We start from the raw sequence: 27,932 nt of genomic DNA, 5'->3' as shown, positions 1-27,932 counted from the left end.
GAATGAATCTATGGACGCGACAGTGTTAAGACTACCGTTAGGCGGAGGACGCGGGAGGACTGGCGGCGTGTGAAGAAAATGCGGATTGGCCGGAAAAGTTGACATATGTGAAGCGCCGGTTTTGAAAACTGATTAGAAATTCACATTAGTTTGGAATATGAGGTCTCAACCTTACTGAAACACCCATATATGACATGTGAAGATGTAAACTAAATTAATTGCACCGAAAATATTATACCTACCCCTAGGCTCCTAAGCACCCGCTATACCTAAGCGCATACGGTAGGTTTGCCAATATCCGGTACTCACCTAATAATAATAATTGGTTTTTTGGGGAAAGGAAATGGCGCAGTATCTGTCTCATATATCGTTGGACAGCTGAACCGCGCCGTTAGGGAAGGGATAAGGGAGGGAGTGAAAGAAGAAAGGAAGAAGGAGGTGCCGTAGTGGAGGGCTCCGGATTAATTTCGACCACCTGGGGATCTTTAACGTGCACTGACATCGCACAGCACACGGGCGCCTTAGCGTTTTTCCTCCGTAAAAACGCAGCCGCCGCGGTCGGGTTCGAACCCGGGAACTCCCTCACCTACGGGGCAGAAACGCGGAGGCTAACGGAACGGGTTCATCTTAAAGGTGCACTAAATAGGAATCTGAACTCGTCTATTTACTGCGGGAACTGTATCTACACGTTCCGGGCATTCTTAGAAACTTCGAATTATTGTCCTGTGTGGCCGATTACCCTAATTGAACCGCAATAAATGTTCCGCCTCCCGCCTTTATTTTTTTTTTTTTTGAACTCAGCGCGTTAGGTAGGAGAAGTGAACCAACGCGCCAGCGAGTTCCGTGGCGACTTGCCGCTGTGTCATCGGCGGAGAGACCCGTAAATCAGAGTCCACATATATTTTTATTACCGTGCGCCTAATTTGAGGCTATATTGTCTTTGACAGAAACTGTTTATTCGCAGAAAACTATAAAAGAAAATAAAAGCGAAAGCGAAGCCGCCACTGGACTGGATGAAAGCCATACACGCGTTGGCTGACTCCGCCTACCTACCGCGTTGAGTTCAAAAAGAGACGGGAGCCGGGACGTTTAATCGGATTTAATTAGTGAAACCCGCCGCACAGGAGAGTAATTCTCAGTCTCTAAGAATTCTCGGAACGTGTAGATCGAGTTGCCGCGCTAAAGAGACGAGTTCAGATTCGTCTTTAGTGCACCTTTAAGAACAACCCAGCGAAGCATGGAAAGGAAAACGTTTGGTTTAATGTTAAGGGATTAGAAGCGGGCATATTGGGTGAGGGAAAAAATCGTGTTAATGACATCCTAGTCGAAATCAAGAGGAAGAAATGGACTTGGGCACGGAATGTAATGCGTAGGCAAGATAACCGCCGGTCCTTAAGGGTGACGGCGTGGATTGATTTCAGGAGAAGGCAAGCGTAGCAGGGGGCGGCAGAAGGTTAGTTGGGGCGGACGAGACTAAGAAGTTTGCAGGCAAAGGGTGGATGCAGCTGGGAAAGGAAAAGGTTAACTGGAGAGACGTGGCAGAGGCTTTTGCCCTGCAGAGCGCGTGTCCAGGCTGATGATGATGGTGATGACCCCTAGTCCACCCAAGGACGTGAACTGGACAGTTAAAAGGAGGCCATGTGTGTCTTGTCGCACATTACCCGTGTCTGCGTGTATGCAATGAGGAACCAAAGCCATTAAAGGGAGCCATTAGCGCTATCGCGTCATACACTTAAAGCGTAGGCTAAGTGTCGCTGGAAATTTCCAGTCAGAAAGGCTCTGTGGCCTAGTTCTGTGGCCAAGGACACGCTTCTGTCCTTTCACGCATTCGCACGCGCCACTGGCGTTGACCGATGCCTTTGAACTTTCCTGCCCTGCACCCCAAGTTAAGCCACAGAGCCATCCTGACTGAAACAAAGGAGTTCAATCAGTGGAGCTCCCGCGAAGTATGCGCAGACGTTCGTCGAGGGCTTGGAAGCGAAGCAAGCGCCGTAGCGTCCGGTTAAGCGCTTGCGTCCACAGAAAAGGGCTGGGACAAAATGTGAGGCTCCTGCGGACGCCGACCTTCTGGAGGGCGAGCTCCAAGCCGCTCGTGAAAGACTGCAAAGTCCTCGTGTATTGGCTCACAGGACAGAAGGCACTTCTGAAATTCCCCTTTTGAAATTTCCACCCCCGACGAGCGAGCTATGTGAAAAACATCGTAAATAATTCGCAAAATAATCGCAACCTGCCAATCGTGTCATGGTCTCTTGGTGAAGAGAAAGGCTTTACGAATGACTTTAGCTACATCGTGTTCGTTGGGACACCCGCATGTAAGCATGTCCGGCTGCTTCATTTCATCGTGTCTGCGTATTCTCTAAGGGCTTCCAGCAAGGTGCCCATTGTGGGTGTTTCGAAAATGAGCGTATCTATTTGCTGTGAGAAAAAATTTTGTTGCAGCATGAGTGTTGGAAAAATTTTCTTCCGGTGACTTCTTTTTTAGGCCACCTCGAAATGTTCTTGTCTATTGCGCAGAGATGGTTCTCCCTCAAATGTGGATCTTCGCCGCCGGCTCAGGATTTCTGTGCATCCGGTCTGAAATTTATGGGTGAGTTGACAGTTATATTTTGCGGTTGCTTGGCCAGTCAAATTCGCTTCGTTGTGAGTATCTGGCATGGTTTTTCACGAGGTGGGGAACTACCTCAGCTCAAAAATTCTCCGAAGATCACATGGGTAATCTCGATGACGATAAACGCTATACAGTGGGGTAAAGCGAGAACGAAAAAAAGGCGCACTAATGTCGACACCATCTCAATTCTTGCTGCACTCTGTATTACAGCTCAAAAGAATCGCAGCACAGAACAAGCAGCAGGAGTGTTTTAGCTAGCCGGTTTTGACATATACGAGTGTAAATGTGCTGAGAAGAAGACAGAGAAACGGACACATAGGGCGCTTACTTCAAATAGATTTATTCACGCGAGGAAGCGGCACTTATGCGCGTGGCATTGAGTTGGACATGATTAATGTGCTCTTGCTCTGAATGGGGTGTGATGACTTTTATTTAATGAGGACACCATGACCTCATTTGTATGTACCATTTTCCCTGGCTTCTGCACTTGAGCGCTCCTGTGATCCTACAGAGAAAAAGATAAAATCCTAATATTTATTTGCTACAAGCAAGTCAGTGGCATTCCAATTCATGCACTGGTCATATGACGTTGTGATTAGTTTTTGTTAACAAGGCAAGCAAACTTAAACGTTGGGAAGTTTCATTGTAACTGAGCAACAGTATGTGTCTGTTGTGAATGTGGGCGTAGCTCGTCAGTATATTAGGCTCTATCCGACAATCAACAACTGCTTTTCTTCTTTGATATGCCGTACCCATACTTTAACAATTGTAACCATGACTTCAAAACAAAGAAAGCATCGCTGTATGTTACTGGGCGTAGTAATCGCAGCAAGGCAAACTTTATGCAGAAAACTTGTGAAGAAAAAAAAACAAGTGAATGTTGACTGCATTCGAATCGGAGCTAAAGCACGGATTTGTGCTACGCAGCCGACGACGGTGAGCAGGCAGTGCCGCGGGACGGAGTACATGGAAGTTGGTGAAGACGCTCTCCTGTGCACAGCGCGAGACTGCGATGCAGCTTAGCACTAGGCGTGTTGGCTGCGGCAATAACCTAGCGGTCTCGCTGAGCGGCCTTGAAGAATATCTGTTTGCCCAGCCACCGGTTTGACTCCCGGTCATGGATATTGATCCAATTCCCTTTTCTGTTTTTTATGGATTGACCTCTAACTCAGCTGAAGGTGATAATTAGGCACCCGGCGATTGAAGCACGAGGTCACGTAGTGAAGCATCCGCTTCAAAAACCGTACAAACGAGCAAGCAAATATTTTTAGAATGCAGCAGTCCATGAGTTCCAGTTATGAGTTGCAGCTTTGAGTTTGGCGCGTGATATCCTTATTTGCGTATGTGCGTGAAACTGAAAGCGCATGCACACGCACGCGCGCACACGCACGCGCATGCATATGCACGCACACACGCGCACACACGCACACAAAATATGTGCTTCTATGCCTTATACTCCTTATGCGCCATCTCACGCAGCAAAGCACGAAGAAACGCTTAAGTACTGCATCTTCTTTTCCAGCGATGCGTCCCAGACCTCGAGGAGCATTGTCCTCCAGGTGTTCGGGCAGTTCCTGGCGCCGTGCTGAGCTGGCACTGGAGTAAGAGTCTCTTCCTTAGATGTGCATGTTCCTTCCAGGAAGCCAGAAATCTTGGGAAATATTATTGTCGTGTTATCTGTGGACAGCAGCTAGTGACATTCTCTGCTTGCTGTTTGACCTAACTTTACAGACAGCTGCGACTAAACCTGGAAACACACGAGCAAAAAAAGAAGCAAAAAATGCGTGTTAGGTGGCAATGACGTTTAGCTGTAGACGTGCTAGGCCTGTTACTCCACCCTGCTAAAGCACTTGAAAGTGGTCCGAAGAATTTTCATTTATAGAGCGCCCTCTTCGATTCTCCCGATTTCAAAACGAATTTTGGCCAGTTCTTGCCTAATGGCTACTAACGTACATTCACTTAAGTCTGCGGTCATTAAGCAATTAATATTATCTTGAAATTTTTGTGTAGTTTTGCAGACTTTGGGATTATTTGCCTGCATTATTTGCCTAGAATATTTGCTACTTTCGAATGCATTGTTGTTGATAATTATGCATTTCTTGTTGACCCCAGCATCCTTGAAGAAAACCGTTGAAGGTTGGATACATGCAGATTTATTGGACATAGTTAATGCCAGTGTGCTCTGTACATTGAGCCACTGCTGAGAGCGAGTCATGGCAGCTGGAGTCAGCGGTTGCCTAAGTTGGAGAGCGTTAATGTTACTCCGTGCCCTTTCTAGGGACACAGTAGTTATTCTTTGCCACGACGTTTGCTAGACACGAAGGAGAGGACGTTTTTTTTTTGCTTTCTTCCTATCAAGACATTCATATACCATTCTTATCACTCTGACAGTGCACAGATAACTTCATTTTGATCGTGCATGTTTATGGAGGTCTTGAAATTCTGTGTGACGCCATCATGACCACATGACACCAACAGGTTAGTGAGTTCTGCATATACAGTTTAATACCAGAGTAGAGTCTGGAAGGATTTGAAGGTTATGGTTCTCACTTCGGCTGAACAGGACTAACATTGATTGCCTTGCTGGTCGCTTTGAAATAAAAATGGCAGTGTAGGATACAGGGAAGCGAGGAGCTGCCACATATTTCATTTAGTCGTCTTGCAAGAATAAATAGAGCACTTCAGGTAGGTTGTTGCTTAAAAGAATCGTTTTTAATGTGAGAGCACATCAACTCTGTCGATCACTGCATTGTGTTGTCATGAATGCCTGATCCAAGTAATACACTTCTACGTGCAGCAGAGAACCGACAACTATGCGCGAAATTTGGCGAGCCCTTCCCAGCGACTTTTTCATGCTCGCACCCTTCTCCGTCACTCACACCTGCGTATGCAAGTTGAGAGGTGACTATTGGTTAGATTTTTTCAGACGTCAGGCAGCTACCATGGCCGATGCCAATAAGCTGCATAGCACAGCGCGTCAGGAAGCTCCGCCTCCGGAGATGGGGCCAGCGGACGAGCGCCGACCTTCCAGCGTGCAAATAGTGACGAGAAAAGAGGGAAAGGCGCTAAGGAGCTGAAATGCTAATTATGACTAGAAATATCTCGCCTTCTATTTAGCGCATTAAAAAAATTCTGCTAGACAATATTCCTGGTGCGGGGTGCTTTAACGTCCCAGGCATATCACCACTTCATTTGAGCATCTTTCAGAACCCCTTTAAATCTCCTTTCGCTTCATTCATGCGGTGGGTGGCATGATGGCAGCCTCGTAACGTTTAAAATACTGCGCTGTTACAGTGCCGGTCGTGGTCAGCGGTCAGCTCCCGACTGATTCGTCTGGAATGCATGCGTCATGTGGGTGTCCCGCCTTCTAGAAGACAGCCGGGCCACCAGCCCATGGTGAGCGAGCAAGATAGAACTCTCTGATGACACTTGGTTAGATGGCCAGGACAAAGAAGGGAGTGCATGCATTGTGGTATTTGGTGTTGGCCCTTAAATTTCACCTGGACATTTGACGATGCAGTAGGCGACATGTCGACAATGACCTTTAATGTCTCACGATGTCAAACCGAACTTAACTGTGTGGTGGTGGTGTGGCCAAAGCTATGGTTGTATAACCACGTGATCATACTGTGGGGTACCTGACCTTGACCTTGAGATTTGATTTGAGACAGTGGCAATCATGCCGACTAGTGATTTCGCTCGTATAACTTGGTTCATGCCACCATGAACACCCGCCATTTTTTTTAGTAAGTTTTAGACTGAAAATCCTTCCTCCAGAGCATAAACTAATCACAAACCTTGTATCAAAACTGCAAGGCATTCCACTCAAGTGTGAGTCGTGATGAAACAATATCAGTGCGTCCTTCACGATGTGACCCTGAATCAGTCTTGTCACTTCCGCAGTGACGGCGCTTCTTGACAAGTGGTACCTCGCCATCAGCCCTGAGGCATCAAGGTTCAATGCTGAGACTAAATTTCATGGGTGAGTTTGTAAATGCCGAGAATTTACTGCATTTGCCTCAATACAGTCCCCCGTCCCCGTCCCTCTTCCTGTCCCCCAGAGCAGAGTAGCAAGCCAGATATTTATTTTTCAGGCCAACCTCTCTGCTTTTCCTATCAATAAACCCTCTCTCTCTCTTTCTCTCGGCTACCAACAGTTATACCCGCACAGTGGCTGTTTTCTGCTTCAAATCTATTCCCTATAACTTCTTTCCTGCATTTGTTAGTGGTCACTTAGACACCCTGCCAGGACAAATCCGGGAGGGGTAAAGGTTTTTGCAGCGGCACTTCGTACCATGTGACAAGACAGCTACTTCGGGGTTCAGACCCCTGAGCCATTACTGTGATGGGAGAATCATAGGCGACTTCAGTAATGTTACTGAACAAATGACACAAGTGATGCCATTTTATGCCGAGAGCGACTACGAGATCATTGTTAAGGGATTCTGGTTAAGACGCCTAACGCAACAAATAGATTAAAACTACTATTTAAGCATAACTACATCAATTAGAAGGGTGGCTGTATTCTCGAGGGAGATTTTAACCGCCTTTTATAGAAACATTTCGCAAATGAATTTGTAGAGACGGACTCCCAGAAAACGCGAAGTGTTGGATGTGAAATCCTGCTCTGAAATTGAGAAAAATTTTTGTCATCTGGCTAATGCTGAAGTATAGCCGCGTGCTAGAAACTACCGGGCGAGCAATGCCGGAGCGAGGTTGCCATCCCGACTACAATCGCACCCACCAGGAACCCACTTGACCTAGGATCGGGAAGCTGTGCACAGACATCGGCATACTTTTGTTAGCCGTTTACAAGATTAGTAATGGGAACAGTAAAATATATAAATGAACGTCTAATGGTTTCTGCGGGTCAATTCACGGCCCTTCCTGCGCTGCTAAGAGAGGTAATTCTCGCCGCCAGTCTCCAGAACAGGCCACTTGCTCTACTATTCACTATTCCAGCCCAAGTCTAGTTCTTCAGAGATTCTTTTAAACTTATAGCTCCAAACTTGGATATAGTCCTGTTCCACTAGTGGAACATCTGGGTTGTGAAAACTGCATGGCTTGAGTGGCTTAGCACGACTTCCAAGAAATGCCCTCGTGGCTCTCATAAGTCAATCGAACTTATTCTTTCTCTGAACATTTTTGAAGTGGCTTCTCTTAACGATGGCTGCTTTATGAGAAGAAAATCGAAAGGGAGGGACAATGGCCACCATTGGCGTGTATATGTTGCCGTGAAGTCTTGGTCCCCCGCCTTGCACCTGATTGAGTGGCATCGCAGCCGGACTGTCACATGCAACGCGATTTACTGCAACGTCCAGAGTACAGTCCGAAGCACTGCTGTGGTTTAAGGGTGGACACTGAAGTGTGTTTGGCGCTTCTCTCTGTCGTTGTACGCAAATATAGACCAAGCTGATAGAAGCTAATTCTTGCACAAGATTGCTTGAAGCCGATTGGCCAAAACGGGTCATTTTTCGTCGCGCGCAAATGGCCTGCGTCGAGTTCTGAATATGGCATGACCGCAGTTGGCAATCATGAGTGGCAATAACAGGCACAGACTCTCCAACCAATCTCCAAGGTATCCTTTATCATACCGGAAATACCTCGTCTCTGTGATCATGCTGCTTTTTTTACCACTGCTTGAGAAAGGATTATTTCGCATGTATCATATTTCGGACGTCCATAGTATATAGGTGACCGGAAGCTTTAATGAACTTGGTCGCAGTGCAAGAATATCATGTAGAACAGTAGATGAGATAAGCAGTACCTGATTGAATTAACGATAGTAAGCCGGAAACATGGTGCACATTTAAAGCACACAACAGGGTAAGCACAGAAAGAGGCGATCTGTTACGGTATATGAATTATGTCGGCGACTGCTTCGCAGGGCAAAAATTCTGGCCAAATTCTTGTTCTCTTTCCTCAGCGTAGAATTCCAAGAATTGTTGGAAAATGGAGTGCCAAGTTTACTCCCCATCTGCCAAAGAATGTAGCCGCAGCAAGAATATCTTCGTTAGATGCTACGTACCGTACATGAATGCATTCAACTGCTCCAAGCCCTAAAGGATGTCTCAACTAGCATCCGTACTGCCCGTAGAGTCGCTGTGTTCCGCTATAAACTTTTCCCCTGTTGCTTCATTCCTGCCTTTGTCATTGGTTAGCTTGGACACCCTTCCTGGACCAACTAGGGAGAGGTAAAGTAACCGACCAGTAATGGAATAGTTACAGCACACGATTCTACGTTGCACTATTGCAGTCGTGGGTCAGCTCTGTCCACCAGTTGACCTCTAAAATGAATTTGACTGCATATCTAGACACTAGCAACGCGTGGGCCTCTATATCGAATATCCACGTGATACATTGTCATAAAAGGCTACACTATCTAATTTCGTATGTTTTAAAAACTAAAAGACGTTCCGCTCAAGTTTGTGTCGCGATGAAAACAATTTATCAGCAATTTTTTCACGATGTCAACCTGAATCTGTCTTGTCCCTTCTACAGGGCTGACGCTTGTCGACAACTGGCACCAGTAGCACTGCGGCGTCCCGGTTTTCAACGTCACAGTATGTCGTGGGTGAGTTATGGCTGGGTTGTATGGTGGCCTGGTCGAATGCGTAGAAATTTCAGGCTTTCCAATTAAGCACCGCAGGGCTTCGACTGTGCGCATCTGAGGAATGACTGACGTAGTTTGCTCCAGTGTTTACACGAAGTTGCAATCTGTATTTCCTCAGAACGCAGGCATTGCGAAGAAATAAGCAGAAGCACACAGGCGCCATGGTGTGTTTTCCTCGCTATTTACTTAGGACCACGTTGAGGACTACATTAACGGGTCACCGCAGGAAGCCAACACTCTACGATCACCACCCGTCATTGTGATTTTTTTCCATTGCATAAAAGAAAGCGATTGCAATTGAACATGTTGAAAAGTATGTGACCGGTGCAGTGTTACCTTACACACTTGTGCTGACATTGGCCAGCCGTGTACATTTTAATACAAGTGCGTGCAGAACTCTGGCGAAGATGAGTGCATAGCTCCAGTGGTCTGACGAATAAAAACGCACTAATGCACGCAGTGTGCCGTAAACAGAACCTTGAAGCATTGCTTTGCTTTGCCCTTATCACCTCATTCTTAATCGCTACCGTCCCGTCAAGGTTCAAACGTGCACCCTGAGTGTGAGAGTTATTCCGTCTATTAAGCTCTCCCGCCATTAAAGCATTTGTCAGCTGGAACGCTGTGCGAGTTGTGTATCCGCTAATAGACAACAAACTGATGTTGAAGGGACGTTTTCTGCCTTGAAAGGGCGGCCTCTGTGTCATTTTTGAAAAGCAGTAAAAATTAGCTAAAACTATTATGAATGAAGCATCAACGCTGTGAAATTAATTTAGGTATTTCTTGCATTTGTGGATGCTTGCACAGGCTAAACCTTGTCTCTACGCAACATACCACTTCGGACCATGTCTAACACATAATCTCAAGAAAGTCTACTACCGGCTTAAGCATGTCAGCCAACGCTGTTTAAATGAAACGCTTGTACCTTTGATGTGGCGCGATGCAGTACCGGTCAGCTCTTGCGGACTTCACTGCATTCGGCTACAGGTCGACCACAATACGGCAAGTGCCTCTCATAGTAGGCTCGGCCAGGAATGGCGTGTACATGCCATTATGTCACCTGGTATTCTAGCATCGCTGAGGGAATGCCACATGCAATGTGATTGATTGCAACGTCACAACAAAAGTCTGAGGCTGCCTTTGTAGTTTTGTATGGCGACCCCTTACTTGGGCTCTCACTCTCGTGTTTGCAGCCTACTTTTCCGCCCTTAACTTCAGGAGCTACCCCGACTACAATATAGGCAGCGGCCCAGCAATTCTGTGAGCTGCGTTATCGAATGCACCCTTACTTATCTGATTGATTAAGTACACGTGTATTGAAGAGGGTGGTATCCAGACTGCTTGTGGGTGGATCTGCAGTCCAGGTACCCGGAGGCTTCTGCTGACCTTCTGGCGACGACAAGAAGCGCTGCCTGGTCACCGAGGCTTGCGCGGGTTTTAACTCATCAATGAAAAAACGGTTAGTTACGCTTTGCGCTCTGTTATTTTCGATCTAGGGCCTTGACATTTAGAGGCACAGTAGAGATGTTAACGAGCATGTGTACTGCACGATGGCAGTGCACATTAGGGGTACTTATTTTCATCCTCAAACCTGCCTTTAGACCTCGAGGCTTTATTGATATATTCCTTTAAATGACGTCTGATGTTGCCAGCAAGAGTGCAAGAATTCCGATGTTGTATACTTGACCTTTAGTAAAAGAAATAAGAGCGGAATTCACGGCACCACAAAGAAACACGGTGGCAGATGAAGACAATTGTAGTGCAGCTTCTGGCAAAAGAACCTTTTACCATTCCTAATGGTTTCGCTAGTGAGCGACAAACTTCGCCAAAGGATGCTGTTTTGTTTTCTATTACCAAATTTTTATGAGTAGGAAAGGAATTCCAGCCGAGGAGAATACATGGTGAATATATCAGTGCGAAAGACAGGTACATGAAAGCAGACAAAACAAGCGCTTACTTGCAATTGCACTTTATTGAAGTGAATAGGGCAGTGAACAGACGGGTCTTTTGTGCTGCTAGATTTAAGATGACACTATACCACCTTGCCCAAGTTCTTCTGCGGAAATACATGTTTTGCCTCATCAATATTTTATACTTGTAGGCTGTAAATAAGATGAGACATTGGAAACACGGATAAGGCCAATATACGAAATGCTCCAATGCTGCAACCCTACACACGCCACTGCTGCTAGTGCCTTTCTCGCGTGTATGTACTCTGTACGGGGGATCTGGTTTGCGTGCTTTAATCCTGCTTCGTAACATGTTCCACAATATGTGGCATCCCACAGGACGTGGCCAGAGAGACGCCGATCCTTCCTTGTCATGGTGACAACAGACAGCGGACAGGATATTGCTGCTGCGCCGCTGTGTCGTGGTGGACCTATCTTGATCGCTAGGACGCGCCTTGGCGCCGAGCTAACGTGTGGTACCAGTGGTGACGTGCTGCGGTGCACAGCCTGAATAACGTGTCCAGCTGGACCTTTCCTGTGGAGCTCTGGGAGCTGCGGAAACAGCTTTTGGTAAGTACATAACTCACTGTAGACCATCATATTTGAACACGCATGCGGAATTCTTCAATCCACTGAAGGTGTTTATTGTGCCAGTGGTTCGTGTTAGACTATAACGAGTAAAGAGGAGATGGGGAAAGAGTCATAGCGATTCTCTTTAAGGTTACATAGCTGTGGCATGAGCTGCCCGCATGCAAAATGGAATCGTTATTGAGGACGGAAGTCGGTGGATATCAGCCAATATGGTGGCAGATGGTTATGATGCTTCGCTGCTGACCACGAAAGGCGCGGGTTCGATCCCGGCCGCGGCAGTCGCATTTCGATGAAGATGAAATGCAGAGGGACGTGTACAGTCCAAGTCGGTGCACGTTAATTAACCCGCGGTGATTGAAAATGTTTGGAGCCCTCCCCTACAGTGTCCCTGATAACCTGAGTCGTCTTCGGACGACTTCCCGCATTTTGAATTCAAGGTAGTTATAATTATTGCTGACTGCATGGCAAATTTCACAATTTTAAGGAAATGGTCTGATCTTTGATACGATGCTATTTGGCATGATAAATTTACAGCCCGAGAACTCCCCCTTCCTATAGACAGGGCACCAGGGAAAGAACGCCCCTTTTCAGGATTATAATCTTTTGCCAGGGTGTTAAGAATTCTGTTTTCGAAATAACCATGGAAATTCCACATATCGTCAGCTCCCTTTTTAAAGTTGTTTATTGAGGTGGCAATACGGACCACTGGAAGAGTTATAGAAAAATTTGGGAAAGATGCTATGATTCAAGTGGCGTTCATTTGATTTAACATGCCAGACTTTTGTAAATACAAGTAGATGCGTATCAAGCAAGGTCTTTCTAAAATTAAGTTCTTTAGGTAAAAATGCTTTTGAATCAATGCAATTCAAAGTAGCTCCCTGATGGCTTGAGGATAAGTGCCGACATTCGCTCCTTGAGATATTGACAGGCTTCTTCTGCTCACTAGGATGTGTGACGTATCTTCAATCGTCATAGGAATCTGGAAGTACTGCTATAGCGTGGTACGCTCGAAAGTACCAGGTGTTTCAAAGGAAACTTTCATAAATAGGGTTTTTGGGGTAAAAATTTCTTGTGTGCTGTAGTGTTACCAGTTTCGGCAGACACCAGAAAATTTGTGGATAGTCTTATGTAGTAAGCTGGTTAAGGAATTCTTAATAATTAGCTTTTTAAGCAGCAGACTTAGGTGTCAAGCAGCAAGTAGAGATTTGTAGCCAGTCGTTAAAAATAGTCTATATCAGTTTTTAGAAGTTATAATACGCGAATACCCTCGCCGCTATGGCTCGACAAAGTTTGGCTGCATCGTGCCAAAATACGTACGCTTTCGAAAGCATGCAGGCAAAACAACCCATCCAGTGCATGCAACTAGTCAAAAAAGGTCAGTTTTGGTGAGGCACAGCGCCAACGGTAATTTCGTTTTCAAAAATCTAAAAATATTACTCTTACTAACGGCTAGCTAGATATCTGCAATTGGTACTTAGAGCCTAAAACTCCTGTTAAACAATTACTATAATTAAACAGTTAATCGATATTACTTAACCAGCTTACTACATAAGTCAAAACGATATTGCTGTTACTCACGGCTCACGATTCACCGGTTTTCTCGAATCCGCCAACACTGGTAATACTATGACAGAAAAGCCAAATTTTTATCCCAAAAATCCCATTTTTGAAAAATTTTTGGTGCTTAGACACGTGGTATGCGGCTTCGTGCTTTGTCAGCCACCCGTGCTTTGGATGTGGAGCGTGACCGATATCAGCTGGGCATTTGGCTGCTTGGTCACCTTGTCCACCCTGAACTTGCGGAGCTGGTGCACCCCGTCTGCTGGCTGTAATGCGGCATGTGTGGCGCGTGCTTTGTCAACTACAATGTGGCTATTTCTAACTGAGGTTCCTGCAGGAGTGATCTGTCGGTAGGGTTTGGGTTGAGGCATTGAAATTTCATCACGTAACTTTGGAACACCCTGTTTGCTACGCGTGTGGAACACGCAGGTAAACTGATGCGCGGACGCTGCTCTCTTTTCTCTATCCTTAATTAGCAGTCTCTCGATTTACACCTGCCATATTGGGCTGGTGGCAACGTGCTCACCAGGCTACGGAAGTTTGCATACTACTTCGGATACAACTAACCTTAGTGTGCTACTTCGCATATTATACGACCACTCTGATGATGTAACTACTCGGTTATATGACCACTCGGATATATAACCAAACCTAAGTATGGACCATCTTTCCGGTTTAGACCTCTGATGCAACAAAATGAGTGTGTTCACCTAGGATAAAACGATATTATTGCGATAAATAGCTAGGTTATATTATTCTATATTTTAAATACTAAAAGACATTTTACTGAAGTTGGGCTCGTGATGAAACCAATTTATCACCGCTTCCTTCACGATGTCACCCTGAATATGTCTTGCCACTTCTGCAGGGCTGGCACTTCTTGACAAGTGGTACCTCGCCAGTAGACTCATGGCGTCCCGGTTTTCAACATCGGAGTCTAACCGTGTTGGGTGAGTTTATGGCTGTGTTGTGCAGTGACTCGTCCGAAGGTTTGAACATTTCAGGCGTTCCAGTTATGCCCCGCACAGCTCCAATTGTGCACATCTGAGGAATAATCGATGTGGTTTGTTCCGCTGTTTAACTGAAGCTGCACTGTGTACCATATCTTAATGCAGGTATCTATAAGAAATAAGCAGAAGGAAATAATGGCTATCATGTGTTTTCCTCGCTGCCTTGACTTAGGAGTGCATTGTTCGAACAGTAATGGCTCACCGCAGGAGGTCACGAATCTGTTATCACCACTTGTCATTCTGATTGGTTTGCGTTGCGTAAAAGGAAGTAATGGGAATTGAACACATGGAAGAAGTATGTCATCGCTGCTGGGTTACCTTACTTATCGGCTTGCATTGACATTGGCCAGCTGTGTACATTGTCATACAAGTGTGTGCATAGCTCTGGCGATGGTGAGTTATATGTGTTGGTCTCGGTGATGTCTTGTTTCACCGCACTGCACCTGATTGGCATCGCAGGGCCACTGCCGCATGCAACACGATTTACCGCAACGTCACGACAAAAGTCTGAGGAACTATTTAAAGGTCGGACACTGAAAGGCGGTAGGCATTTCGCTCTTGCGATGTACGCAGCTATAGACCAAGCCGATGGAATCCAATTCTTGCGCAAGGTTGCTTAAAGCCGATAAGTATAAACGAGTAATTTTTCGTCACCTCACAAACGCCATTCTTCGAGTTATGCATTCGGTATGACCGCAGTTGGCGACAATGAGTGCCAATAACTGGATTCTCCAACCAGCCTCCCGATTTTCTTTTTCATGCCAGAAATACCTCTTCCATGTGATCATACAGCTCTTTTTACCACTACTTGAGAAATGGCTATTTCGCATCTATCACTTTTCGGACGCCCATACTGTATAGAAGACAAAAGGCATTGATGAACTCTGTCGCTGTGTAAGAGTATCATGCAGATTAGTCAATGAGACTAGCAGTGCCTGACTGAATTAGCGTGAGTAAGCCGGAAACATGCCACACATATATGCACGCAATAGGCTAAGCACAGCAAGAGGCGTTCTGTTACTCGAAACGAATTATGTCGCCTCCCGCTTCCCAAGAGAGAAATTCTGCTCAAATGCGGGTCTTCATTCCTCTGCGATGAATTCCAAAAATTGTTGGAAAATGAAGCGCTAAGTTTACTACTGTTCTCGCTGAGAATGCAAATGCGCAAGAATCTCTTCGATAGATGCTACGCACCAGACATGGATGCATTAAAATTCTCCAAGCCCTAAAGGATATCTCAACAACCAGCCGTTCTGCCCTAAGAGTCGCAGTGTTTCGCTACGAATATTTCCTTGTCGCTTGTTTCCTGCCCTTGTCATTGGTCAGCTCGGACACCCTTCCCGGTCTAACTTGGAAGGGGTAAAGTAACCGACCAGAAAGGGAATAGTTACAGCGCACGATTCAACGTTGCACTATTATACCGTCATGGGTGAGCTCTGTCCACCAGTTGACCTCTAAAATTAATTTGACTGTATATCTAGAAACTAGTAACGTCTGGGCCTCCATACAGAATATCCACATGATATATTATCATAAAAGGCTACACTATATATTTTAGTATATTTAATAAACTTAAAGTTATTCCACTCAAGTTTTAGTTGTGATGAAAACAATTTATCAGCATTTCCTCCAGGATGTCACCCTGAATCTGTCTTGTCACTTCTGCAGGGCTGGCGCTTCTCGACAACTGGCGCCAGTAGCACCGTGGTGTCCCGGTTTTCAACGCCGCAGTATGTCATGGGTGAGTTATGGTTGTGTTGTGTGGTGCATTGGTCGAACGCGTAGAAATTTTAGGCCTTCCAATTAAGCACTGCAGGGCTTCAACTGTGCGCATCTGATCAATGACTGACGTGGTTTGCTCCAGTGTTTACACAAAGCTGCACTGTGTACTTTCTCTGAATGCAGGCATGGCGAAGAAATAAGCAGAAGAAAATAGGTGCCATGGTGTGTTTTTGTCGCTGCATTTACTTAGGACCACGTTGAGGACTACATTAATGGGTCACCGCAGGAATCCGCCATTCTACGATCACCACTTGTCGTTCTGTTTTTTTTTCCATTGCATAAAAGGAAGTGATCGCATTCGAACACGTTGAATAAGTATGTGACGGGTGCTATGTTACCTTACATCCTTGCACTGACATTGGCCAGCCGTGCACATTTTCATACAAGTGCGCGCAGAACTCTGGCGAAGATGAGTGCATAGCTCCAGTAGTCCGCAGAATGACGACGCACTAATGCACGCAGTGTGCCGTAGATAGAACGTTGTAGCATCGCTTTGCTCAGCCCTTATCACCCCATTCTTAAACCCTACCATCCCATCAATGTTCAAGTGTGCACCCTCATTGCGAGACTTACCCCTTCTATTAAGCTCTCCCTCCATTGAAGGATTCGGCAGCAGGAACGCCGTGAGGGTTGTGTATCCGCTAAGCGACAACAAACTGATGTTGAAGGGACGTTTTCTGCACTTGAATGGGCAGCCTCTGTGTCATTTTTGAAAAGCAGCAAGAATGAGCTAAATCTCTTATGATGGAAGCATCTGCCCTATGAAGTTAATTCAGGCTTTTCTCGTGTTTGTGGATGCTTGCACGGGCTTACAGGTTGTCTCTGCGCAATGTACCGCTTCGGACCATGTCTGCAACATAATCTCAAGGAAGTCTACTACCGGCCTAAACATGTCAGCCAACGCTGTTTAAATGACCTTTGATCTGGGGAGATGCAGTACGTACCGGTCAGCTCTTTCACACTTCACTGTATTTGGGTACAGGTCGACCACAATACGGCAAGTGCCTCTCATAGTGAGCTCAGCCAGGAATGGCGTGTGCATGTTGTCATGATGTTACCTGGTTGTCTGGCATCGCTGAGAGAATGCCAGATGCAAAGTGATTGATTGCAACGTCAGAACAAAATCTGAGGCTGCCTTCGTAGTTTTGTATGGCGACCCCTGACTTGGGCTCGCACTGTCGGGTTTGCAGCCTACTTTTCCGCCCTGAACTTCAGGAGCAACCCCATTTACAAGATAGGCAGCGGCCCAGCAATTCTGTGAGCTGCGTTTTCAAGTACACCCTATTATATCTGATTGATTCAGTACACGTGTATTGAAGAGTGTGGTATCCAGAGTGCTTGCGGGTGGGTCTGCAGAACAGGTACCCAGAGGCTTCTGTCGACCTTCTCGTGACGACCAGAAGCGCTGCCTGGTCACCGAGGCTTGCACTGGCTTTTACTCTTCATTGGAAAGGCGGTTAGTTCCGCTGTGCACTCTTTTATTTTTGAACTAGGGCGTTGACATTTAGAGGCACAGTCGAGATGTTAACGAGAATGTGCACTGCACGATGACAGTGCACATCAGGGGTATCAATTTTCATCTTCAAGCCTGCCTTAGGAACTATTTTTTTCTAGGCCTCATTGATATCATCCTTTAAAGGACGTCTGATGTTCCCAGCAAGAGTGCAAGAATTCTGATATTCGATACTAGAACTTTCGTAAAAGAAATAAGAGCGGAATTCACGGCACCACAAACAAACACGGTGGCGGATGAAAACAATTGTAGCGCGGCTTGGGGCAAAAGAACCTTTTACCATTCCTAATGGTTACGTTAGTGAGCGACAAACTTCACCAAAAGATGCTGTTTTCTTTTTTATTACCAGATTTCGACGAGAAGGAAAGAAATTCCAGCCCACGAGAATACATGGTGAATATATCAGTGCGAATGACAGGGACATGAAAGCAGACAAAACAAGCGCTTACTCGCAATTGCAGTTTATTGAAGTGAACAGGGCAGTGAACAGACGTGTCTTTTGTGCTGCTAGATTCACCATGACACTATACCGACTTGTCCAAGGTTCGATTCTTCTGTGGGAATACATTTTTCGCCTCATCAATATTCCATCCTTCTAGGCTGTATATAAAATGAGACTTTGGAAACACAAATAAGGTCGACAGACGAAATGCTCCAATGCTGCAACCGTACGCACGCCACTCTTACTAGTGCTTTTCTCGCGTATATGTAGTCTGTCCGGAGAATCTGGTTTGCGTGCTTTAAACCTGGTTCGTAACACGTTCCACAATATGCGGCATCCCGCAGGACGTGGCCGGAGAGGCGACGGTCCTTCGTTGTGATAGTGACAACAGACAGCAGAGAGGATATCTTTGCTGCGCCGCTGCGTCGTGGTGGGCCGATCTCGATCGCTAGGACGCGCCTTGGCGCCGAGCTAACGTGTGGTACCAGTGGTGACGTGCTGCGGTGCACAGCCTGAATAACGTGTCCAGCTGGACCTTTCCTGTGGAGCTCTGGGAGCTGCGGAAACAGCTTTTGGTAAGTACATAACTCGCTGTAGACCATCATATTTGAACACGCATGCGGAATTCTTCAATCCACTGAAGGTGTTTTTGTGACAGTGGTTCGTGTTAGACTATAACGAGTAAAGAGGAGATGGGGAAAGAGTCATGGTGATTCTCTTTAAGGTTACATAGCTGTGGCATGAGCAGCACGCATGAAAAAAGGAACCGTTATTGCGGCCAGAAGTCAGCAGATATCAGCCACTACGGAGGCTGATGCTTGGCTGCTGACCCCGAAAGGCGTGCGTTTGATCCCGGTCCTGGCAGTCGCATTTCGATGAAGATGAAATTTGGAGGCACGTGTACTGTCCAGGTCAGTGCACGTTAATCAACCCCAGCTAGGTGACTGAAATTATCTGGAGTGATATCCTGATTTGCCTTAGGACGACTAGCCGCGTTTTGAATTCATGGAAGTTATAATTATTACCGACTGCATGATAAACTTTACAATTCTAAGGAAATGGTCTGATCTTTGATGCAATGCTATTTGGCATGGTAAATTTACAGCCCAAGAACTCCCCTTTACACTAGAGGAGGCGCCAGGGAAAGAACACCACTATTTACGGTTATAATCTGTTTGGCAGGGTGGGAAGAATTCTTATCTTTATTTTTTAAAGTAACCATGACAATCCCACATCTCGCCATCTCCCTTTTTAAAGTTGTTTGTTGCTTTGGCAATACAGAGCACGCGAAAAAGTTATAGAAAAATTTGGAAAAGGTACAACGATTCGTGTGGTGTTCATTTGCTTTAACATGCCAGTCTTTTGTGAATACAAGTAGATGCGTATCATGCAAGATAGTCTTTTTAAAATTTTGTTCTTTAGGTAAAAATGCTTTTGAATCAATGTAATTCAAAGTAGCTCCCCGATGACTTTACGATAAGTGCCGACGTTCGCTCCTTGAGATATTGCTGGGATTCTTCTGCTCACTAGGATGTGTGCCATGTATCTTCGATCGACTTAGGAATCTGGAGATACTCATATAGCGTGGTACGCCAGAAGGTACCAGGTAATTCAATGAACACTTTCAAAAATTTTCAAAAATCGATTTTTTGGGGTACTATATCTTCTGCGGCGTAGTGTATAGGCTTATGTAGTAAGCTCGTTGAGGAATTTTTAATAATTAGCTTTTTAACTAGCAGACATAGGCGTCAGGCTGCAATTAGAGACTTGTAGCCAGTTGTTAATAATAGCCATATCAGTTTTTAGATGTTCTAAAACGCGATTACCTTCGCCGCTGTCCCTCAACAAATTTTGGCTGCACCTTGCCAAAATACGTACGCTTTCGAAAGCATGCAGGCACAGGAAACCGTCCAGTGGACGTAACTATTTAAAAAAAGGCCAATTTTGTCGAGCCACAGCGAGAAATGTAATCGCGCTTTCAAAATTCCAAAAATGATATTGCTATTACTAATGGCTGGCTAGAAATCTACAGTTCCTACTTGGCGCCTAACTCTCCTGGCTAAACAATTATTATATTTAAACACTTTGTAGATATTAATTAACCTGCTTACTACTTAAGACAAAAATTATATTGCTATCAATAACGGCTGGCTAGAAATCTGCAATTGCTACATGGCGCCTAACTGTTCCGGTTAAACAACTATCAAAATAAACAGTTAATAGATATTAATTAAGCGGCTCACTACTTAAGAAGATTACCGGTTTTCTGGTGTCCACCAACACTGGTAATACTATGCCACAAAAGCCATGTTTTTATCTCAAAACGCTTCTTACTGAAAAATTTTTGACGCTGAAATGCGCGGTATATAGCTTCGTGCTTTGTCTTCGCAGGAAGCCACCCGTGCTTTGGATGTGGAGCGTGTCAGATATCAGCTGGGCATATGGATGCTTGGTCACCTCGTCCACCCTGAACTTGCACAGCTGCTGTGCCCCGTGTGCTGGCTGTGATGTGGTAAGGGTGGCACGGGCATTCTGAACTACAATCAGGCTATTTCTATCTGAGGTTCCTGCAGGAGTGATCTGTCGGTAGAGTTTGGATTGAGGAATTGAATTTCCATCATGTAACTCTGGAACTCCCACGGACGCTGCTATATCCTTTCTCATTCCTGGATTGTCCCTCTATCGATTTACTACACCTACCACAGTAGGCAAGTGGCACCCTGCCCACCAGGCTACTGAAATTTGCATACTACCTCGGATGCAATGAACCTCAGTGTGCAACTTCGCTTGCAATGACATCTCGGATGATATAACCACTCGGGTATATGACCACTCTGATATAAAACTAAACCTACGTATGACCCATCTATTGGGTTTGGACCTCGTATGTAACACACTCTAGGATATAACGATGCTATTATCATAAAGGGTTAGATAGTGTTTTGTGTAGTTTAAAAACTAAAAGACGTTCCACTGAATTTTGAGTCGTGATGAAAACAATTGTGTGTAACTTTTGACCCCTGACCTTGACTCATCACCGTTAGTTAACCTTTGAGATTGGGTGACCCTTGACATTAAGACCATGTGATGGGGTGATGTAAAGCCACGTGATGATATCCGATGGGGGTGTCGAAAGACATGTGATACCGCGTCATAGCCACGTGGTCGTGTGAACGGCTGTCGCGAGCGTGTAGCGGTGCTGCCATGGACGAGCCTCAGACGCTTAGTAAGCGTCCTTGCTTTTCGCTGAATTCCAAGGTTAGTTAAGTTAAGCCACTGCCACTTTGTTCGTGCATTCTTTGCTCACGCTAAACGATGCTGACAACGGACACCGACGACGACGCTGGATTTTCTGCGACACTGACACCTTAACGGCATCACGTAAATAGATGCACTCTCACCTATGATAGTCTGAACAAATAGACAGATGCTTCGGAACGCTTACGAGTTCAAGACTGAAAGCGGCGCGAAAAACGGGACAAGATAGAGAGAAGAAACACACACAGCACCGAACTTTCAACTGAGTGTATTTCATGCGAAAACGCGATCAATACAGGAAGTACACATAAAACTAAAAGAACACCATGATATAAGATTGATACTATTGCAGGTCAAAATCTAAAAAGGCTCTCTCTTCTTTCGATAAGCGAAGAGACGGCATGCTCAAGCACTTGTCACCTCTCGTGTGAATGACGAAAGCTTCATACAGTTCTCGTTTTTGGTGGCTTGCGTACGTGCGCAACACTTTGCTTTTGTTGAAATGGGGAGTGCATTTGCATGTTGTCACATGCTTGGTGAGTGTGATCCCTCTGCCTACTCTGACATCATTAGCATGCTCTCTTAATCTGTCATTTAAGCAGCGGCCGGTCTGGCCAACATAGGTGGCACCGCATTACAGAGAGATTTTTGTGCATGTGACAACATGCATGTGAGCAAGCGACACATGTGAGCATGTGACAACATGCAAATGCACTCCCTAGTTCAACAAAAGCAAAGTGTTGAGCACGTACGCAAACCAACAAAAACGAACTGTACGAAGCTTTCGTCATCCACATGAGAGTTGGATGAATTTCTTTGGTTAGTCCTAGCAGTTTCTCGTCCCGGAGAAAGATGAGAGCCAACATTTGATGTGCTTGACACTCGTACATTCAGTGCTGTACACATGAATGTCTTCCGAAGACGGTTCGAACCCCCATGCGCGCACAATATGTTAACCACTCTTTTGCCTCCACATGCAGAGGAACGGTTTCTGCTAGACTCTGGAACGCGGATATGATGGATTGTGGCGCGTGCTCTGCAAGGTTCGGCGAACGAGGCTGCTGCAGCGGTTGCCAGCTTTCGACGCCCACCACGCCACCTCCATCACGATCAAGGAGCCGACCAGCTGGACAGCCGCAAGGCATAAGAAAAAATGCGTGTGCTTCAAGAACGGCGCACTGATGGAACTACCGCTTTCAGCGAACAATAAAAAAAGATTGTGTTCACTGGCACGTCTCAGATTTTCGCGGGCTAAGACTGACAAACGTATTCAAGAAGAGGCAGCAAAATCGCTCTTATGTCGCCTTCTAGGGGACTAAGCAGGAAATATATTGCATATTGCAATAAAGGTGCCGCACCCACTAGGTTGGCTTGGATAGTAATAGCCGTAATCGGTTCATGGCGGTACTAAAGTGTAGAAGGTAAGTTTCAGCATTCGAATAATCCATACCGAAGTATTGTGTGCTACAGGCACATTCTCTCCAGTAAATTACCTAAGTATTCAGCAGCTTCAACCACATCAAAAAGTAGAAGGCTGAGGCTGCACACCCATCATTAACGAAATGTGCTTTCAGAAGTAACGTTTTTTTCCAGAGACAGCCTTATCTATAAGAGCTTAATCTTCCAGCCGGTATCGATTTAAATTGTCCTAGACAGAAAAAGTGGGTTCCTTGTACAATTTCACTCTGCGCAAAATGGGGTGCATAAACAGAGCAGGCATCTGGGAGAAAAAATGCACAGAGTATGATTGAGTTATATTTAGTTAAGTTCTCTCATTCCGTCTGATCGTGCAGAATTAATTTGCCCACTGAGACATCTGCGGCATTAGAGGAATAACCTTGACTGCATTTTTAGCCGGCAGGATTAGTAGTTAAAAATGGAAAAAAAAATTAAGGGGGGGGGGGGGCACTTTGTTAACGTAAAGTGCGGTGAGGCAAAAGCCTTTAGCGCGATGTTGCTGCTTGTGTCGCTGATGTGTGGTAAAAATGTTGATTAAAGGCTACAAAGAGCGTTTCGGCGGCATCCTTCCAGACCGGCGTTCAGGAGACGTCTGGATTAGGACGCGACGGCGTGTTGCAGCGTTGCCAGCGCTGGTGTCTACGGAACGCCATCGCCCGTTCGGCGCGACGCCTTGCCTTCCTTCACTCCCTCCTTTATCCCTTCCCTTACGGCGCGGTTCAGGTGTCCACAGATATGTAAGACAGATACTGCGCCATTTCCTTCTCCCAGAAAGCAAGAGTCAAAAACCAGTTGGACAATTAAAGGCAAGGAAATGATATAATAATTGGTTTTTGGGAAAGGAGTGTCGCTAGCTGATTGAAGAGCCGCTATTTCAGTTTGCTGCGCAATACGTATGAGCGGCGCTTCTGGGGAATGCCGGTGTTTGCTGGAAGAGCCGACGCCCCGACACCGATCACTCTTTGTTTGGTGGTGCTTGGAGTTGGCGCTTTTGACTCAACTGCCGGCCGCGTGCTTCGCCATGAGCTCTCCAGGTTCGAAAAGGATTCGGCGCTCATTCACTGCAGCGTTCAAGAGGGAGGCCATCATTTACGCTGAAGAAACCAACAACTGCACGGCGGGCTGCAAGTTCGACGTTTCTGAACGGTTGGTGCGGGAGTGGCGAAAGCAGCGAGACAAAATTTTCGATTGCGACTTCAAGCGAAGAGGTTTCTCTGGGCCGAAGTCGGGACGCTTCCTGGAGCTGGAGGTCAAGCTTGCAGCGTATGTCACCGAAATACGTGATCGGTCCCTTCCAGTGACATGCGAAATGATCACGCAACAAGCCCGGGTCTTTGCTGCGGAAGCTGGAATACTTTGAACAGACTTCAAAGCCAGCAGGGCTTGGGCTTCGAAATTTATGAGGAGGGCTGACTTCTCTCTTCGTCGGCCAGAAGCTGCCTGCTGCTTACGAGGAGAAAGTTCTCACCTTCCATAGGCACTACCTCAAGCTCCTCGACTCGCGGCTATACCTGCTCGGCCAAATCTGCAATGCGGACCAGACTCCCGTCTACTTCGACGTGACGAGCAACACAACAGTGAGCGTGAGGGGTGCTCGCGAGGTTAAGCTTCTCACGACAGGAAACGAGAAACTTCGGTTCACTCTTATGCTATCATGCTTGGCAGATGGAACAAAGCTCCGACCGTACATCGTCTTCAAAAGAAAAAACTATGCCAAAGGAAATGTTCCCGAAAGATGTGATTGTGCGAGTGAACGAAAAAGGCTTTATGACGGACGACTTAGTTATTGATTGGTACCGTCGGGCGTGGCTTTTGAGGCCAGGGGCATCCCTCAAAAATCGTACTCCGAACCTCCTCGTGCTGGACTCAATTCGCGGCCACCTTACCGCGAAAGTGAAGGCAGAGCTCCGAAAAGAAGATACAGATATGCTGGTGATTCCCGGTGGTCTGACGGGGCAGCTGCAGCCGCTAGACATTGGCATTAACTAACGTTGGACTTGCTCCGGCGTGAGTACAACGAGTCGCTGGCGGCAGAAGGGCGGGAACTTACGCTAACGAGGCGCGTGAAGAGAGCCTCCCTGGCGGCTGTGTGCGGGTGGGTGATTTCCGCTTGGGCGGCCGTTCCACGCGATGTCGTGGTGCGGTCATTTAGGAAGTGCGGGCTTTCCATGGAGGACGATGTGCTGTGGGATCGCAGCGGCGACGACGACGACAGCAGTACCACTGAAGATGACTCAAGTAAGGATGAATAGCCCATCTATGCAATAAATTTTCGTTTTTGAATTGCTCCACTAGTGTTTTTTTTCGGACATGCGATTGGGGGGTCGACTTACATTCGCGTAAACTTTTTTTTCGGACATGTGATTTGGGGGGGGGGGTCAACTTACATTCGAGTCGACTTACAATCGTGTAAAAACGGTATTTAATGCCTCTGGTGAAAGAAACGCAATGCAAAGAAAAACTGCTCTCAAAAGATAAGTGATGGAGCCTGCACTCGAACCGTTGCCACTTGGACCAACGCTCGACGCCCACGAACATTCTGTCGACTTGGTTAAAGGAAGTGTTAGGCTGTCTTCTGGTTAAAAATGATCAAACAAAACCGAAACATAATTAGGATACAACAAAAATGAGAGGAGAAATATTATAAAGTAAAATGCAACAATATAAGCAGCAGTGTTCGTGTCTGCGACGGACACTGCACTTCATATTTCGCATTTGGCAGTGTCCCTTGCTGCAAAGTGATAGGCGGTTGTTATGTTCTTCTGGTGATAACACCCTCTGTCGCGCAGAAAGTATTGCGGATTTCTTGTTCATCATGACGCGTATGAACACCCCTGATATCGCGGGCTATTTAAGCGCCACGGTAAAGCGCCGCGTCGCTCTTTCCTGCTCGGCTGCCGAGATGGAATAAAGGCATTCCTGGCAACCTTCGGAGTCGTCGTCGTCCTCCTGACCACGCGCACTGGAGGGCCAAGGCTTCTCCCATGTCTCTCCAGTTAACCCTGTCCTTTGCCAGCTGTACCCAGCCTATGACTGCAAACTTATCTCATCCGCCCACCTGACCTTCTGCCACCCCCTGCTATGCTTGCCTCTCACCGCGAAATGCTCGACTGGTAGCTCCGTGTAGCTCTCGCTACAAAAGTGCAGAGCCGGGATCGGTGGCAGAAGTGCTTGTTAACGTTATCTGATGGAGCGCGGCTGTTGTAGAGCTTAGTAGAGCGATGCCCAGTGCGCCCCACGTAATATAGCTGCCTGCTCATGCAGTAATTTCGCTCGTATATGGCTTGCTCCTCACAAAAGCCGCAAGGAACTCCTCGGCGAGAAGTAATTATTGCATAACTAACTTGCGTGTAGGTTACGCATCCTCTCTAAAGCAACGACTCGATTCCGGTCAACGGCAGTCATTCTCACGTGACCATACTGCAGAGCGAAACCTATAGTAGCAGGTCTTTGCCGAGCTGTGTCGCCTGCGAATGTGTGGGTGTCTGTGCCAGGGACGGATCTCGGAGCTCAGCTTACGAGAGGCTGCACAGTGAGAAATGTGCACATTCGGCGTTCACTAAATGCGGGAAGCCGGAGTATTTGCGCAGAGCCACACGAAAACTCTACGCATGAAGTTGTAACGCGATAGCGACTTCCAGGGTCGAGCTGTAGGATGTTGATATTTTTGTCGTTTTTGATCGCCCGAAAAATGAGTCATCAGCTTAGAAATGCTTGGTAGATGGCACATGACAAGGAAGATCACTGATATAAATTAGGAACAGTAATGGTCCGAGAACAAAACCTTGTGGAACACCAGAAAGTGCATTATCAAATGATGAGTTGAAGCGGCAAGTGGAGATAAATCGAAAGTGATTAATCAGAAAGCAATCTATATATTTGAAGAATTTATTGTGAATGTATAAGTGACCTAAATTATGAAGAAGGAAATGACAGCAAACTTTATCAACTGCTTTTGAAAACTCTACAAAGGTGCAATCAGCGCCTGATGACCTCTCGAGTATATGTTGTAAACTGTCTGTATTAGTTGAGTGTAACAAGAATAAGTGTAAAAAGAAGTGTAACAAGAAATGTAACAAGAACCCCGATAGATGTGCATGACCTGACCCGCCTTCTGAGATTTTGCCTGTCAAACATGTACTTCACATTTGAGGATGTCCCGTTCAGGCAGATTCACGGAGCCGCCATGGGTGCATCGATTTCTGTGACAGTTGCGAACTTGGCCATGGAAGAAATCGAAGGCCGTGCTCTTGCTTCCTTCACGCCTGCCCCAAAAGTATTCCTGAGGTACGTGGACGACTGCTTTTGCATCCTGAAGAAAGAAGCATTGCATGACTTTACTACTCACCTTAACAGTTTGGAGCCTAGCATACAGTTCACCGTTGAAGAGGAAATCAACGGCCGCCTCCCATTTTTAGATATACTCGTTTCCAGACAGTCCTCACGTCTAAATTTCACCATTTACAGAAAACCCACGCACACCGGCCGGCACCTAAATTTTAAGTCCGTTCACCCATATTGCCAGAAACGTTCTGTGGTGTCATTGCTCCTCCGACGAAAAGAAATGTGTTCCAGAGGAGAAGACCAGATTGCTGAAGATGTGCGTGTACGGCGTGACTTGTCCACATGTGGCTATCCTGTGCATGTCATGGACTCCGTACAGCGCCAAATGGAACGTCGTAGGCTGCAATCTAGTCCCGCTACCCAGAAACGAGCCGCGAGCCGCGATTACAGTCCTACGAAGTTAAGACCACGCATGTGCCAGCTCGAAAACTGAGGAGTCAGCTTGTGCACGTCAAAGGCAAGCTAAAGAAAGAAAAGTTCCCAGGTGTCGTGTATTCGATACCCTGTGCGGAAATCTGTGTATATCGGCGAGTCGGGTGACTTTGAACGAAGAATACGGGATCACCAGAGTGACGTCAAAAACCGGCGCGCAGGTCAAAATGCGCTTGCCGAGCACTCGGTTTCCGCCGCACACAACATTGACTGGGCCGAGGCACGTGTGATTGCAAAAGAAAGGGACAGCAAGTCACGGCTCTATCTGGAATCACTGATTATTCAGACGACAGCGCACGCGCTAATCGAAATGACGGGAACTTGCCCCCAATCTACGCCAGGTGTCTGGGGTCGCTCATGCGCCGTGTATAAGTA

General features: G+C 46.4%; 1 protein-coding gene across 1 annotated transcript in view; it reads left to right on the top strand.

Annotated features, from left to right (window-relative positions):
- The window catches only part of LOC144101946 (uncharacterized), a 156,835-nt gene extending 136,264 nt beyond the window's left edge, over positions 1 to 20,571 (top strand). The window contains exon 7 of the mRNA XM_077635189.1: positions 20,457 to 20,571. The gene's annotated coding sequence lies outside the window, so the exon portion shown is untranslated. The remainder of the gene's footprint in view (positions 1 to 20,456) is intronic.
- The last annotated feature ends 7,361 nt before the right edge of the window (positions 20,572 to 27,932 follow it).

This window comes from Amblyomma americanum, chromosome 8, assembly GCF_052857255.1.
Source record: "Amblyomma americanum isolate KBUSLIRL-KWMA chromosome 8, ASM5285725v1, whole genome shotgun sequence".
In the NCBI taxonomy this organism is placed as follows: domain Eukaryota; kingdom Metazoa; phylum Arthropoda; class Arachnida; order Ixodida; family Ixodidae; genus Amblyomma; species Amblyomma americanum.
This window is presented reverse-complemented; position numbering and strand designations above follow the sequence as displayed.